This window comes from Diuraphis noxia, unplaced genomic scaffold (assembly GCF_037042655.1).
Source record: "Diuraphis noxia isolate RWA-SAM2 unplaced genomic scaffold, SU_Dnox_SAM2 contig0001, whole genome shotgun sequence".
NCBI lineage: Eukaryota > Metazoa > Arthropoda > Insecta > Hemiptera > Aphididae > Diuraphis > Diuraphis noxia.
The window spans coordinates 10,132,652-10,150,060 of record NW_028301711.1 but is presented as its reverse complement, the minus strand read 5'-3'; the positions used below and the strand labels follow the sequence as shown (position 1 = coordinate 10,150,060).

At 28.3% G+C, this 17,409-nt stretch overlaps 1 long non-coding RNA gene and 3 pseudogenes across 1 annotated transcript; 3 read left to right on the top strand and 1 right to left on the bottom strand.

Annotated features, from left to right (window-relative positions):
* LOC149059545 (uncharacterized) overlaps positions 1-16,959 on the top strand; it is a 45,882-nt pseudogene extending 28,923 nt beyond the window's left edge.
* On the top strand, positions 5,895-8,134 carry LOC149059548 (uncharacterized). Its single transcript, XR_016189717.1, has 3 exons — positions 5,895-6,194; positions 7,800-7,874; positions 7,948-8,134. It is a non-coding gene; the product is annotated as an uncharacterized LOC149059548 (long non-coding RNA).
* LOC149059547 (uncharacterized) lies at positions 9,386-10,552 on the top strand (annotated as a pseudogene).
* Positions 12,104-14,735, bottom strand: LOC149059546 (uncharacterized; annotated as a pseudogene).
* Positions 16,960-17,409: the final 450 nt, after the last annotated feature.

The window sequence follows — 17,409 nt, the reverse complement described above, 5'->3', positions numbered from 1 at the left end:
AACCAGCTTAATCGAGTTATTATATTATTAGTATATTTCATCATTTGTTCTCTTAAGTATTTTTCTTTACCGAACGTGATTTTCTTTTTTTGTATTGTACTTCGTAGTTTAATATGTGTCTCAGACTGTATTTGTAATAGTTCGTCCACAAAATTGAAAATATTGGGATGGGGACTATAAAATCTTCGGTTTAGTACAGCATGATAGGATTCACAACTATTTGTTGTACGCTTAGTGGTGGCTGCAAATTCAGACCAAATATCTGGGGGAAATGTAGCATCAGGTGAAATGTAGTTATCTAGTACATAATCGCAAAATGTTTTTATTTGTTTGCCATTTGGTTGTATTGCCATTAAATCTTGTGCAAAACATTCGCCAACTTCTTCGGGTCTTAAAAATGGCAAACCAAAAAAAACATTTTAAAAAATCGCTTTATTCTGTGTTTAAAGAGTTGTATGTGTTTACTAAACCATGAGCTTGAATCTTTTTCCACCAATTTTGTCCTAAGTGGAAACGACATCCCTTTATATTGATTTTAGGCCAAACAAGCTTTGCAGCCGTATGTATAGCAATCTCAAAGTCTATAAATACTACATCAGGAGAAAATATTAATTGATATTGTGCACAACTATTTACAGTATGTTCAAATAAACGTACGTAGGTTTCTGTTTCTTTATTAGGTAATAAAAAAAACACAAGTGGAATATATGATTCGCCAACAAGGCCGTGAATGGTAAAAAATTGGTAAAAATATTTTGGACAACTTCTAAAAGTGCCATCGACAAATATTGTACTAATTTCGCATAACACTTCTAAATTACTTTTTGTTGAAAACCCAATTATACCATTATTGCAATGATTAACTAATAAAAATGATTCATTTTTATTAGTAACTAATGTCATTTCATTCATAGCAGTATGCGTTTCTGTTATGTTTTTTGGTATGTTGGGATGAACAGATAAACGTGCATTTCTTATATTTCTTTTTATTAAAGAAGTATCATTTAAAAATAAACTATTTATATCAGAGTTTTTTAACTCTCTGTAAATAAGTTTCGATGGCAACACCGATATCTCTTCTACCGCTTTTCTCTTGAGATTATTACTTAATTTTTGCCGGTTGATGTCTTGTTCGCTAGGTTTATTGTGATTGTGATCATTAAAAATCTCAGTATCAACACCATTATAAGTTTTAAAAAAACACTTACATGTACTGTTACAGCAGGTCCATCTCTGTACTTCATTTTTCAACATTTTGTGAAACCTAAACTTATGACCATATTTTATAATAACAGTTTTGTTTTTTTCGATAGTCATTATTTCCATTTTCAAGATTTATAAAAAAACAATAACTGTAAAATTGTGTAACTGTATATAGCTGTAAGACACGATATAGTCACAAGTTGACGTTCAGCAGGCGACTAAAAATATAATGAAATACCCCAGATATCGTACGTGTATCTGTACGTAATCATCATCAAAATCGATAATAACTACTAACTGATACAAATATACTGATAAATATACTCGTATATATATCTATTAGGTTTAATCAAAGTTACGAGTTTACAACATTACGGTATTTAATTTTTGGAGAAAAGTGGCTACGGCCAGTGTAATACACACATTAACATCATGCGTAGAATTAATTGGTGTCCAGTGTACCACTGTATGCAATATGACGTATTATTGTAACATAATTATTCAAAAGTAAATTACATAAGTATGAAATATTTAAGTTTTAAGTTTTTAATATTTTAGACCTAATTGCGCCAATGATTTATAGCCGGGACCCAATTTACCTATTACCTTTTTATACCCGGGACTCAACTTACCGCTTTCAAAACGAACCCAAATTATCGCGGACCCAATTTACCTAGCTCCGTAAATTTGTCCGTTTAAAATGTATGAAATAACCATGATTGAATAGTTTTCTTTTTTAGTGAAACATTTGGGTGTTGCGTTTTTTTTCTTTTATAAAAAAACCCGTGTATATTTTTAATACTGTACCATAATATAAAATCCTCACCGTAAAATCCTGTAGATGTAGCTTGGAGTAAACGCTGCTTATGTTCTTCACATGGTGTACAGTGTACATTGTCCGTTAATACCAATGCTGTCAGTTTCGTTTGATAAGACGACAAACAGCGAAAGTAACATTGAGCGTATGTCAATTAACGATTGGCTTTTTATCAGAAGTCCAACTGAAGGGTCCGGTGCTATTACTGCTCTTAACACTACTTATCTTACTCTACATGGTGAACTCTTTAGCGGAATCCATTTACAAGAAATTTTTATTAAATGAGCTATGTCAATCCTAATAAAACATCTCGGTATCCATCGTACCTCTACGGCAATACGGCCTGTAAGCAAATCTGCGCACACACGTACATAATCTTGAAGGGATGAGTATTGCGTGAAGCTCTGTGTGAGAGCTGATAATAGAGCCAAAGAGTTGTCACAAATGCTCTCTTTTGTTTTTGGTACATCGCAAGCGCACCATTGTCCTAACCATCTAGCAATTGCAAGATTGGAATGTAGTCCACTTAACATATTTAAAGCAGTAAAGCAGTGGCCAGCAACTTTATCGTGTACTACTCCTTCATACAGGAAAACAGAACTAGTTTTTTCCAAACCAAATTTCCTAAATTGCTTGACGCTTGACAACGGAACCAGTTGCATAAATAATAAGTTTTGGCGATCGTTCTTGTTTACAATAAGATCGATAAAGATGTATTTGTTCACTAGAGTAATAGTCAACAAAAAAAGGATCGCACCCCGCATCTCTTATAATAGTTTTAAAATCATCTTCACACTTCATAAAATATAGTGATGTTAAAGAATCGTCATGTTTTCTTTGAGCTTTAATTTGCTTGAACTTTTGAAGACGTAAAGCAGCGGTTCCCAAACTTTTTCCCATCGCGGCACATTATTATTAGTTATTATAAGTCACGGCACACTTTAGAATCTAAATTTGGATATCACACGTAGAAAAAAAACAACTGACATTAACAGCAGACGTTGATCCAGATGGAGAAGTAACATCTGATTTGATAATAAATCATCTCATAATTTTAAAAGCAAAAATGAAAAAATACTTCCCATCTTTGCCTATTAACGAATATGATTGGGTGCGAAATCCTTTTGCTGTAACATCATATGTAATATCACATCTAGGGTTAGTTGAACAAGAACAACTTTTAGAACTTCAATCTGATCGTTCATTGAAATTAAAATTTAATGAACTTAATCAATTTCAGTTTTGGAGTTTTATTAAAACTGAGTATCCAATAATTACAGAAATTGCAATAAATATATTATTACCATTTTCTACAACATACCTCTGTGAGCTTGGGTTTTCCGCACTAACAAATATTAAAAATAAGAAACGTGAACGACTCTTATCAGTTGAACAAGAAATGCGAGTGTGTTTATCATCGATCCCTCCTAGGATAGCACTATTATGCAAACAACATCAAGCACACGTTTCGCACTAAAGACTAAAATGTATAATCATATCTTTTTTTTGTAATTTTAAAGTTAATTTTTATATTAATTATTTTTATTTTTATTATATAAAAAAATAAAAAATTAAATTTTATGTTTTTTTATAAAAAAAGTTCAACTTGTCCTGGCACACCTTTCAAATTTCACGGCACACTAGTGTGCCCCAGCACACCCTTTGGGAAACACTGACGTAAAGCATTCACAGTATGCAAAATGGCTGGTTTAGGTTCTCCTGATGGCTGATGACAAAGGTAAAACATAAATACATAATTTACTTGGATCATGTTTATGAAATTAGTACACCAAAACTTCATAAAAATTATCCAAACCTATGCAAATATTTGGTAAATTATTGAAAATTGATTTTCAGATTTTGTAAATCAAAATTGCAGTTTTGGGAAATTTTTTCAGCCATCCCTCAAAAATTTTAATTAATAAAAAACAACACTAGCAAATCAATTGAACAATTTTTCAATTTTTCAATTTATATTATCTTAAAAATAATGAATTAAAACAATAATTATCAAAAATTAATAAAACTGAATTATAGAAATATATTTGATAAAATTAATAAAAATTACTCTGAAATAAAAAATCTATACTTGATAAAAAAATAAAAATTTTTTTTTTAAACACTCCTATAAACCATATTTAAAAAAATATAAATATATATATTAGATTGAACTAAAAAATATTTTTAAAATTGCACTAAAAAGACAAAAATAATTTTCGGTACTTAAAAATAATGAAAAATTTAAAAGTGTGTGGTGCATCATACAAAATATTTAAAGTCAAGCCAAGTCTCAAATACACTTCTTTGTTCAAACCTGTTTGTAAGATAGTGACTGGGAGCCGGGCCGGATTGGTTAGGCGAGCTACAGAGATCTCGGTGGGCCGCTCAAAAAAAATTTCGATCGTAAGTGTTAGGGCAATTATTTCATAACACAAATTTGAAAACATTTATTTAACTCTGTGCGCTACGTCAAATCTTGATCAATTTATACATTTTTATTTGAAAAAGGCCCCTTTTTATGGCCGGTTAAAAAACTAAAACTCGGTGGGCCGATACCTTGTCTATCCGGCACTGACTGGGAGTATATGTCAAGTGTAAGAGCACCACACACTTTTAAATTTTTCATTATTTTTAAGTACCGAAAATTATTTTTGTCTTTTTAGTGCAATTTTTTAAATATTTTTTAGTTCAATTTAATATATATATTTATATTTTTTTAAATATGGTTTTATAGGAAAGTGTGTTTAAAAAAAATTATTTTTTTATTAAACGTTTTGTTTTGTTTTATTTTATTTTCCATTGTCTCATAATATATTGGCTGTAAGCATCGAGTCTGATTCGTTTAACAATACGATCTTCATTATCCCTGTTATCACGGTATTTATCACGAGCTTTCTCCAGCCGTCGTTTGCGTTGTGTGGCCGTCTCACTCATTTTTGCGGATAATTCTCTAGTGTACTGTAAACCTCAAGTTGATGGCAGCGAACTCGACGAACAGCGGTGGTGATACGAGTGCGTGTAAAATTTAAAAGTTAAGTTAAAAAATTTAAACATAATGTTGATAATATATTTTTATATTTTTGTTAGATGGTAGTTTTTATGGTTATATTATTATATTATTATATTATTATATTATTATACCTTTACTTCCTCGGAAATGACTTTGCACACCCGTCATCGCCTACCTGGAGGTCCGTGTCCCAAAATGACCACGGATTATTGTATTAGCTGCGTTTAGACCAAGAGGATTAAGGACAGTTTTGGAACGCGCCGTTCCATCATGCGTGATATTAAAAGGATGGAACGTCCCATTCCATCATTTGGTAATTAAAAATTAACCAAATGACTATCACGCGTGATTGGACCGTGCAAGTTTTTCCACGTGGTGGATTGTACATGCCAATCATTTCCTAATTAAAATGAAAAATTCCATCACGCGGGTTGGAGTGATCATTTGGAACGCGACATGACAAAACTGTGCGTGTAAACAGTATTTACAAACGATTGTACACGATCTATCATGTCCTTTAGTCATTTTAAAACTTTGACCACTCCACCGTTCAAGCAACTACAGTTAACACGTACCACAGCACCTGTACACTACTAATATTTGAAAAAACGTGTTTATCGTACCTACTTAGTGTTTAAAAATGTCCTCTTTAAGAAGAAAAAAACAATTAGTAGGATATGCTGCTGTTTACTATATACATATGAATATGGTAAAAGCACGATCTCTAAGATCAATTTGGATGAAGAGTTGGCTGTCAGATAAGACAAAATTTGGTCACTTACCATTAATTAATGAACTTAGAAATAATAACCCTGAAGATTTCAAAAATTATTTAAGAATTGATGGAACAACATTTGATTTCTTACTAAGTATAATATATTTTCTAATTTTTTTTTTTACATTTCAGTGTTGTTCAATAATTAAATACAATTTATAATTATCTGCCTAGGTTTAGTTGGCCCATTGATACAAAAAGAGGATACCATCATGAGGGAAAGTATTCCTCCAGAACAAAGATTGTTAGCAACACTAACATTCTTAGCTACTGGTATGTCTTACCAAAGACTAAAATTTCCAACTGCCATATCAGCTAGCAGCTTATGTGAAATAATACCTGAGACTTGTGATGCAATTTTTAAAGTTTTGAAAAAGGATTACCTTACTGTAAGTATTGTATAAATAACAGCATCATAATTTTTTTTTTTAGTAATTTATAGTTATTGATAATTTTACACCAATACGTTTATAATCTATTCATAGTTGGTACCAACCCAGAACCTTAAAGTTGATTTAGTATAAAATAAAAATAGCTATAAATATAGTGAAGATAAATTATTTAAACTACATAAAGAGCTGTTGAACACAATAATGTGATTGTTCATCATAAAAAAAAAATGTCTCATTTACTATTCAACATTTTGAGTCTTGTACCACCTACACATTATTACAATTTAAATTTTTAAGATACCTACATAGGTATGACGAGAAACTTTTTTTAATTAATAAATGTGCCCAGTAATTATTACTTTTGACATAGAATATTATTAAAAATAAATGTAAATTACATAAAATAATATTTATTTAACATGGTTATCATAAATAACAAAAAAATAAATATAAATCACTTGTTGTGTTGAAAAATAAAAAAACAATTTATGTAAGTAATAAGTGTACTGTATGTTATTCACCATAAACCTCTAAACTTGGAATAATTTAAACTAAATACATTCTTTGTAATTATAACATAATATATAAATTATTAATAAAAAAGAAATGTAAAATAATAGTATTTATTTAACATAATTATCATAAATAACAAAAAAATAAATATAAATCACTTGTTGTGTTGAAAAATAAAAAAACAATTTATGTAAGTAATAAGTGTACTGTATGTTATTCACCATAAACCTTTAAACTTGGAATAATTTAAACTAAATACATTCTTTGTAATTATAACATAATATATAAATTATTAATAAAAAAGAAATGTAAAATAATAGTATTTATTTAACATAATTATCACAAAAAAACAAAAAAATAAATACAAATCACTTGTTGAGTTGAAAAATAAAAAACAATTTCTGTAAGTATAACAGTATGTATAGACTAGAACATAGTTATCATGAGTAACAAAGAAATAACATTAAAATATCATACTTCTGATCAAATTACATGTTAATATAAGAACAAGAGTTGGAAAAATCAAGAGCAGATTCATCGGTAACTTTTGCATCATCATAATTCCACTGTGAATTTGGCATATTATTTACCATAGATTCATCAGCAACCTTAGTTTCAGTAAAATTTATAACGTCCATAGAAGAAGCAGAATAAGTGTAGCTTAAAGAAGAGGTGGGTCTGGAATGTCTGGATACAGATGTAGCAGGGTTAATGACAGGATAGGTAGTGATTTCATTTGTAGAAGGAGTATTTGGAAAATAATAATGATTGTTTGAATGATCTGTAAATTAAATAACAATATTGTAATTAAATATAAGAATATAGCATTCTGACTAGTTTTATAGAAATACTTTTAAAATCATATTTGAAAACAGATACAAATACATTCAAAAAATATTTAAAATACTATTAAAATATTTAAATACAATTACTCAAATAGTTAAAAACACTAATCAAATTAATGAAACAAAAAAATTCATACTTATATTATTTTGTAGTCCAATGTCTGGTGTCAAAGTACCTAAAACATATTGATAAGAATAACTTGTATTCCATTATTTTTGCTAATTTTAAAATATTTTCAACTAGTAATCCAAATGAAAAGCAATGAGGAAAAAAATTCAATACCAACTTCATCATCAAAACCGTTGAGAGTGAACACAGGTACTATAAGAAATGTAATTAATTGGTTCACTTTTAAAATATAAAAATAATATTAACATTCTAATATGTTTAGATACTAGCGAGTGTCTTGATCAAATTTTAAGAAATTTGACATTTTTAAAGTATGAAGTAAAACAAGTTCTAAGCAATCAATTTATCATGATGCAAAAATTAGAAACGACCGAAAACATTTTGGAACAAAGTCCAGTTAGAAGATTTGACGGAAGCAGGGAACACAGTAATAGTATTTATTTAACAGATTGTCCACTTCCAATCAATAATAATATTGATCTTTGTACACTCGAAGATAAAATTACTGGCGACCAAGATTTTAAAAACCAATTAGTGAGTTTAAATATATTATATTTCATTATATTTCCATTATAAAACAGTTATTAACTGTATTTAAAAAACGTATAGTACCTACATCATAGTAACTATACATTCCAATAATAATTTCAAATATTACCTAAATTGTTATGAGGCTTTGAAGAATTTTACCTTGTATAATTATAGTAGTTTAACATATATTTTATTTTTATTGTATAATCTTGCTTTATCTTTATACAATAAAAATGTTGTATATAATTGTGACATTAATAAAAACTTAATGTATATTACTAATTGTAAGTTATTTTTTTGTATTTTTTTTTAGGTAGCTGATATTGGCGGAAAAAATGTTAAGTTAGTGGTAAAACGAATAATGTCAAAATTATTCTGTGACAGTTTACTTTCTGCTTATTCGTATACCGGGAAAAAAGAGAAAGCAAAATTTTCAACGTTATTAGAAACGTTTGGTAAGATTTTCCAAATATTTTATTTTATCTATATTTTTCATAAAAAAATTTTTTTCATTAATTTTTGCGATTTCCAGTTATTTTTAATGTATATTATATATATATGTTATAATAAAAGCTCATAATTATATCTAGTAGTCTATGCATTTATATATAGTTATAATTAATTTGTATAAATTTAATTCCTTTTTTAGATGCTGTTAAAAAACAAACAAAATTTAAGTATACTCAGTTAAATGAAATTGAAGAAGTTTCAAAATACATTTTGGCACAAGCCCCATTCAATTTCAAAAGATTAGAAGGTAAACAAAACAAAAGTATTTAGCTTACAATACAGATATTATGTATAAAATTTTAATGTCTAATAATGATAAACATAATTTTGAAGACAAGTTATGTATTTCCTTTTTTTATTTTAAGAGAAAAAACTAGCTATTTTTTATCATCTGCAATATTATATTCAACACTTTAACAAAGTAGTTATATTTTTATATTGTAATGGTTAATTGTATAATATATATGTTAATTGTGCAATTTTATTTATATTATATAAATTACGAGTTACGACTATTATTATGAAATTTAATTATTTAAAATAAAACTATGCATGATAAAAAATTCTGTTGTTGATTAAAATATTTTTTTCAGTTCACCTTTAGTAGTATATTATTCAATAATGAAGTTAAATTCTATTTAAGTTTCTATTAATTCATGATGATGAATCAGTTGAAGCTGTGCCTTCATCTTGGTTTAAAGACAATAAGTTATGTGCTTGGCCAAAAAATAAGGCACTTGTTGGGAAATTTATTGCTTCAAAACATATACCTAATGATAAAGAATTCAAATATTTAAGAGCTAGGATTCTTCTTAAAAACATAGGTAAACATAATGAGTACCTAAAACATATTGATAAGAATAACTTGTATTCCAAATACTTAATCTATTAAATTACAGAAACAATCGAAAAAGCAAGAAAAATAGCAGATATAGTGAAATATAAGTCTGATTTTTCATTAACTGATGATGAAACAATTACTGTAGTAAATAGACCTAGTTACAAAGAAAATGGAAGAGTTTGAGGAACTCATTTTCTAGAGAACAGGCTAAAAGAAAGAATCTGGGTCAGGAGGAAGTACATGGAAAACATATGTTTATTATAATCAATAATCGTTTCTTTCTTCTTGTGCAGCAAATAAACTGACAACTTCAAATTTAAGTTCATCACATGATTCTCCAGATGAAAATGAAAATGACATTGAAGAAGTTAATAGCGACTTGAATGAAACTACTGGAGAAGTTTTAGAAAATGTTTTACGTCACTAGCCCGCCAAAAAGCAAAAAACTGTTGAAAATGAATATGAAAATGAATTTTTCAACTCTGTAACGAAAAGTTTACAAGAAAGGGAACGCAGAGAAAAAGTATACATGGAAGATCCAGATCGCTTGTTTATGTTGTCACTTGTTGATGACCTTAAGCAAGTACCTGCCCATTTAAAAATGTTAGTAAAATCGAATATTATGCAAGCTATATCTAATGGATTGCAGATGCAAACACCTCCAGGTATGACGGCGAATTTTGATCCATATTGTCAACTTAATAAGCAGTACAGTATCCCCATTTCACCCTTAATTCATCATACACAATATAATACTCAATATCACCGACCACAATCCAGCTTTCAACAACCATTAGTGATAACTGGGGAACAACAACATAGCCCTTGTTCATCTAATCTTTCTAATCACTCATCAACATCGAGGTCAACTTCTCTATCAGAATCGTCACAAAGCTACGTCTCTCCTATTGAAACATATTCTAATCAGTCATCAAATGAACCAAATTTAGTAACATATATAAATGATTACAATATTAATGATTGATACTTTCATAACATAAATAGTGTAAAAGTAGTTAAATATTAAAATTGTTTATCTATTATTATTTAAGTAATTTCTTTAATTTTTATATTTCTGGTTGATTTATAGCAAGTTGTTTTATCATTATTATTTTATTTTAATATTATTTTTACAAAGGTGTTCATTTTTTATTTTATTTTATTTCAACTGCACGCATAAAAATCGTTAGTTGTTTTAACTCCAAATGCAGTTAATGTCCAATACATTTGAGCGTCGATTTTGACTTAGGACTCAATAAGTGTTAATTTAACTTCTATTCAACATGATTAAAACGACTAAAAATATATTGTTAAAATAATTACATTATTATGCTATATTAACATATCATAACGTAGTGAGATTAACTTTCATAATGTTGTAAATTGAGTTTTTAAATTCGTTTCAAATTGAAAAAACGTTGTAGTTGAAATGACCCCAAGAAATGGTTAAAATTGAGATTTAGCAGTTGTTAAAATAACTCCAAGATATGGAACAATGTTGTTTAAAATAATTATAAAAACAAAAATAAATGGGTCCCTATGCGGGATTCGAACCGAGACCCTTAGTTACATACAGTTTACAAACCTAACGCCTTAACCTACCTACCTAACGGGACTATGATAGAAACTTGATAAAATATACCATTTAGGTAAAGGAATTTTGTAAACTAATGTAGGCATTTAACAGTTTACCCACCGTTTGTGGAGAAAAATAAAACCATCTTGCATTTTAATTTTTGTACAATAAGCATACGGATAGGGTTCACAGGAGTACTTATTATTAATATTTTTTCTTTGGGGAGGGGGGAATTAAATAATAATTTTTTTTTCTTAACTATTTAAAACTAAAAGTTTTAAGTTTAGAACATCACATCATAAGCAGGCTCACAATTATCATTCTTTGTATACTTGTGAATACTTGTTTTAGAAGAAAACAAAGATGGATAAAAATTGGAGTATAGTTTTATTTAACTAGATTAATCAGTATACTTCACACTATTGTAGGTACCTATGCATGAAACATAATAATAATTCTTTATATAAATTATTAGATATACCCATACCTATATATTATATAAATATATAATAATACAGTCGAGTCGCAATAACTTGAACCTCGATAACTCGAAAAACTTGACAACTCGAATTGTGTTTTATTCCCCTAGAACATTATTCTCCTATAAATTAGTTAGATATCTCGAAGTGAATTTTTATCCCCCTTCAACTTCGAGTTATCGCGACTCGACTGTACATGATATAAATGAAAAATCAATTGTATTAATAAATAATTATTTTTATTTTTATAAACATCAAAACATAAATTAGATATACCTAAATAAAATAATTATAATGAACTCTATATAATAATATACATACAACATGTTCACATTATGTTTTACATAGGTAGGTATTATTTACATTTATTTATTAACAGTAAGTATTTAGTGGGCTACATAATATACCTAGTTATCTTAATAAGACATATGTCTTATTATTACCTATTGTTGTAGCAGCAGTAGGATATGGATAGTCAAGTTCATTGATATAAATAATACCCTATTTTATCAATATTTGAATAGTCAAAATTTACTTCATGTGCATGAAAATGGCTGTCAAACCCTATTGATATTAATGGTTTGATTATAAAATATGGCACTCTAGACTTACCAACAAGTATTTTATCGATTTCTCCAAATAAGCAACCATCAAGATTTGTTTGTATTACCAAAATTAATCCAATCTTATAATATATATTTTTATACTCTACCCAAGATACCTTATATGATTCATTAACCAATTCTGAAGGTATAGTTTTGTAAACATTATAAGTTAACTCTATTTTGGAAATTACACTTTTACCAGGACCAACTTTTAAGTCAGGCTGTAAACCTGAAAGTGTTAACAAGCGATTCATAGTTTGTAATTGTAATTTACGTGCTAAAGTATACCCAAGGTTGATTCGACATGGTATTGAATTAGCAATAGATTTAAGAATTTTGTGTTTAGCTTCAAATCGAATTACTGATGTTAAAATTATTGGTCCATTTTTCAACAATAATCTACCATAATGAGTTAAAATATGAAATTTTGGTTTTAATGGAGTTTCTGAATATTGTATGTACAATCGATTGTGTTCAGCAACAATAGAGTCAATTTGAGCTGCACACTCTGGTTGTATTTTTCTGGCACAACATAAATCAATAATTTTGTGTAAATTTAAATACAAACGCTATACACCAGTTTCTTTAGGTATCAGATCTTCAACTATAAGTCCAAAATAGCGTACTAGGCATAGCATTTCTGATGCAGACATAATAATATAACCTTTTTTTAAATTATTTTGGATAATACTGGGAGGAGTATTTTTACGTTCAGTTATCCCATAGTTGAAAAGTTCAATCCGTTTATTTAAAATATCTAAAGTGAAATATTTTTTTATTATCAAATGATTTATAATGACAGCCATATCATAACGAGCAACACCTTCTAGCACATCCTGCATAAAATCACCCACTATGTTGTCCATTACGTGGAAATTAGGAACTTGGTTAAAAACACATAACTCATTTATTCCTGTCTGAGAAACATCGTTTATTCTTAAATCATCTATATAGTTACTTTTATTTCTAATCATTGTTGATTCTTTAAGCATGTATTGGAGATCTGATTTGTGAGAACGACACATTCGACAATAATAGTTTGCCGAAAAACTTTCAACAAACCCTAAGATCGAGTTTAAACCTAGGTTATCTCCCAACACTAATCCAAGACAAAAATAAATTGTATGCACTTCAGAATTTATAGATATTTGTATGCCATTCTCTTGTAATTCAATTAGTTCTTTAATTAAGGCTGAAAACATTGTTTTGTTATTGACTTTACACTGGCCTCTATCTGATGAATGAAATAAAAAAGCAACAAAAATATTTTTTAATGAAGATAAAAATTCTGGAGGGAGAGCAGCTACAGTATAATAAATACAACCCATTTTGTGGACTCCTGAATGTGAGCCCAGAGGATTACCTATTTCCACATCATCAAAATATAAGAAAAGAGGAAAAACTGTTTTATTTTGAAATTGTAAACTCATTGACTTCCAAGTGGAACCATCTAAAAATGAAGTTAATATATTTGAGTCATTGTTTAAAGAATTTTTCAAATATTGTTGTGCTGTTTCAAATACACTAGGAAGTTCAAAAAAAGCTTTAAGGTTCATTTTTAATGATATCAAATGTCCTTCAATGGGAACCATCAACATTCTGTCACTTCCACTTATAGTTTTTTTTTCCTTTGTAAACCCTACATTTATAGTTTTAGGCTCAAAAAATAAATTATGATCAGTTAAATATTTCATTCGTTTGAACTCAGTTTCAAGACATGAAAAAGGATTTTTTAATACATCAAATATATTTTGAACTTTTTTTTTTTAATATCATTAGAATTATTCAAAAGTGGTAGAACTATAGTTTTTAAACAAGGTAAAATACCATTGGAAATAAATTCAGTAACTCCATTTACAATTTTTTGTACTAAAGTGTTAGTCATATTAGTATTCATATGTAATTCAGATAGAAAACTTATAGCACTATTTCTAACATTATCCTCAAAAAATTCATATTCATTATCACCAGTAGATATAGTTGGAACTGGTAGTTCGGTTAAGATTGGCAAACTTGATGGACTTGTATTCAAATTTAAATCAGATTCAAAACATAAATGTGTAGGAATATCGCTATTTTGTAACCTGGTTTCACATTCAGACTGAAGTATTGAATGATCATTATGTAAATGTCTTCTAAATTTGTTTAAATTTTTGAAATCTCTAACACATGCCCCTTGATTACAAATAAATAATGATGTGTTGCTTAAATGATGAAAAACTTTAAAATGCCATATTAACTCTTTTACAGACAAAAACTCATCAGAGTCACATAAATAACACTTAAACATAATTAAAAATGTATTACTTTATTAATATATTAAAAATAATGCACACTGCCTGTGGTCTGTGGTATAGTACTTTTATACTTTTAAGCCTTTCAGTATATATAAAAACAAAATTATTATGCAAATAAATCAGTTAATTTACTTGTTAGAGTAGTTGTAATGGATGTATGCTTGTCATATTCTGTACTAATCTTAATACAAATAGTTGTATCATCAACCATGTTTCATAACATTCTCTAGGGTAATTACAATGAAACGTGAAATATGTTTTAAAACAAGCACTTAAAGCATTTAAGGGACAATTAAACGCCCATAGTTTGTCATTAACTCTAACATAGGCGACTAGGTAGTAGAGTGGGAGAAATTCAGTGGCGTGGCGAGGTAAAAGTTACATGTGGGCGAAGTGGACTTAAAGAGGCCCTTTTAAAAAATTTTTTAACTTCTGTCATATTTCTCTATGGTTAATTATAAAGCCCTATGGAACGCGAGGCCCTTTGAGGTGTGAGGCCGTGGGCAATGGCCCACACCGCCCACGCCTAGCGCCGCCACTGGAGAAATTAATATATAAATATATTTTATGTTGTTATGGCATGCATCCACATATACAATGCACATGACGCATGCGGACGATTTTCGGGTTTTTTCGGCGTTGTAAAAATAACATACTGAATGGTTAATTTTAACACTATTTTGGAGTAGAAACAACAACAAAATTAGTTCATTATGAATCGAGCTCATGTTTAAAACAACATTCTCTATGTTATCAATTTAACTACCGGCATTAGATTATATTGATTACCTACAACTTTCTAAATTCAACTAATTTTGGGTGTTATTATGACTTATTATCATTTCTCAACAATATGTGTTGAGCCAACCTATTATTGTGGTTAATATAAATGACTATGCAGTTGATTTAACTAATGGGTGTTGAACATTGTAGTTTGAAGTTAAATCAACTACATTATTTTTATGTGTGTGTTCTTATATTTTATACGAGTATGTTTTAGTTTCTTTTTATATAAATTTAAATGTTATATTTATCATTTTAACTCTAATAAATTTCAGTGTTACTTATTAAAGTACGTTTTATATCTTAATTATCTATATAGATAAAAAATAAACTTACCTTAATGTTACAGCTAATCGTTCTTCCGTAGTTATCGACTTGCGCATATTTGTATCCTCTTTTCGGATATCATATTTTATAGCATCGTGCAATTCAAAAAACGAATCCCTCGACATACGAAAATAATTAAAAAACTTTGAAGGGTATTGTAAGAGATCAGGAAATAAATTTTGAAAATGTCCTTTTTCATTTCTTTGACTGACAATTGGATGTACCCACAATAGTATTTGTTTTTTAATTTTTTTTTTCGTTTTTTAATTATTAAGGCATTAAGCATGATTGCTGTATCTACGTCCATTTTAAAAAATTAACTAATTAAAAAATGTATACGTATTTTAGTATTTAAGTATTTTAAATAAACTAAAGAGCCAAAGAACCAAGAGCTCGCACCACGAATAGGCGTCTGGAAAACATTTTTATACATTTCAACGTAGTGAATCGGACACGAGTGTATGGTAAGTGTCTCGTGTGAAGCAATGTCTACTTTTTGTGTACGGTGGCAAGATTCTTGTAGCCGGCCACAAAGCGTCTCGTCTGAAAGCGCTCTAATTCTTTAAACAATAAAATGTTGTGTCCTGATAATTTACAATGTCCAATATATCAATATAATGCGGTAAACGTTCCATTTTCTTCATACAAATTTATTAATTTAATCTACAAAGAATTTTTATATGAAATAATAAATTAAATTAATTATAAAATTATAAATATGACGTGTATACATTATAATTTAATTGATGAAGTCTTAAAAAACCTAAAAAAGTGTATAATTATCTTTGCGCAAATCCTTGTCAACCAGCGTTCAATGGAACCTAATTTAATTTTTATAGATTCAAACTACAGGTTTTTACCGACAAAAATTAAGCAACTTAAAACTCAAGGGGTCTAGTTATCTGTAAAAGAATAAAAGAAATTACACAAACTAAAAAAAAAAAATAGAAGAGGTATATATAGTGAAGTAGGAGTTGCCATTCAGAAGAAGTTAAGATATGTATTGGAAAAAAACCGTGGTTTCGAGAATATGATGAAGATTTCTATGATACTAACGGGAGATAGTACGGACTTCCGGAAGAGTTGACAGGCGATAACTTAAAATTTTATAAATATGCTCCGATGACTTAAACTGACGTTGAAAGATCGTTTTCTTGATATAAAAATCTTCTATCGAATTATTGTCGTTCATTTGAAATAGAAAATTTTAAGAAAATATTGGTGGTTCAATGCAATAACTTAACAGGTATAAGAAAGCATGTATTTATTTCGTAATTTTAAAAAATACTGAAAAAATATTGTTAATTTTATTTTCAGCTCAATAAGATGTCAAAATCCCAAATAGTTTTATTTTTTTTTAGTTATAAATAATTTTTATGTATATGATTAAATTGTAAACAATATCTTATGTATTTAATTTTTGGAATTCAGAATAATATTTTTGCATATTTTACCTTTTTTAGCTCCTACAACTTCCGAGCCCTAATTATTTTGTTATGTATTTAGAACTCCCCTTCTCAGAGTGGAACTAATTTTTAAGAAAATAAAATTTTTTCTATATTTTTACTTTTACTTAAAATATATACCTAATTTTAATACCAATTTTTATATTTATATCTGTAGATGAGGTGCCTTATAATTTTGATGACGAGTCTGTGATTCAGTAATATAGAAGTCTCTTGTGTCGAAACAGATCAATATTTCGACTTAATCAATGTATAAAATTTCAAAATAGAAATTTAGGATTCAGGAAGTATAGATATGATAATCAGAAA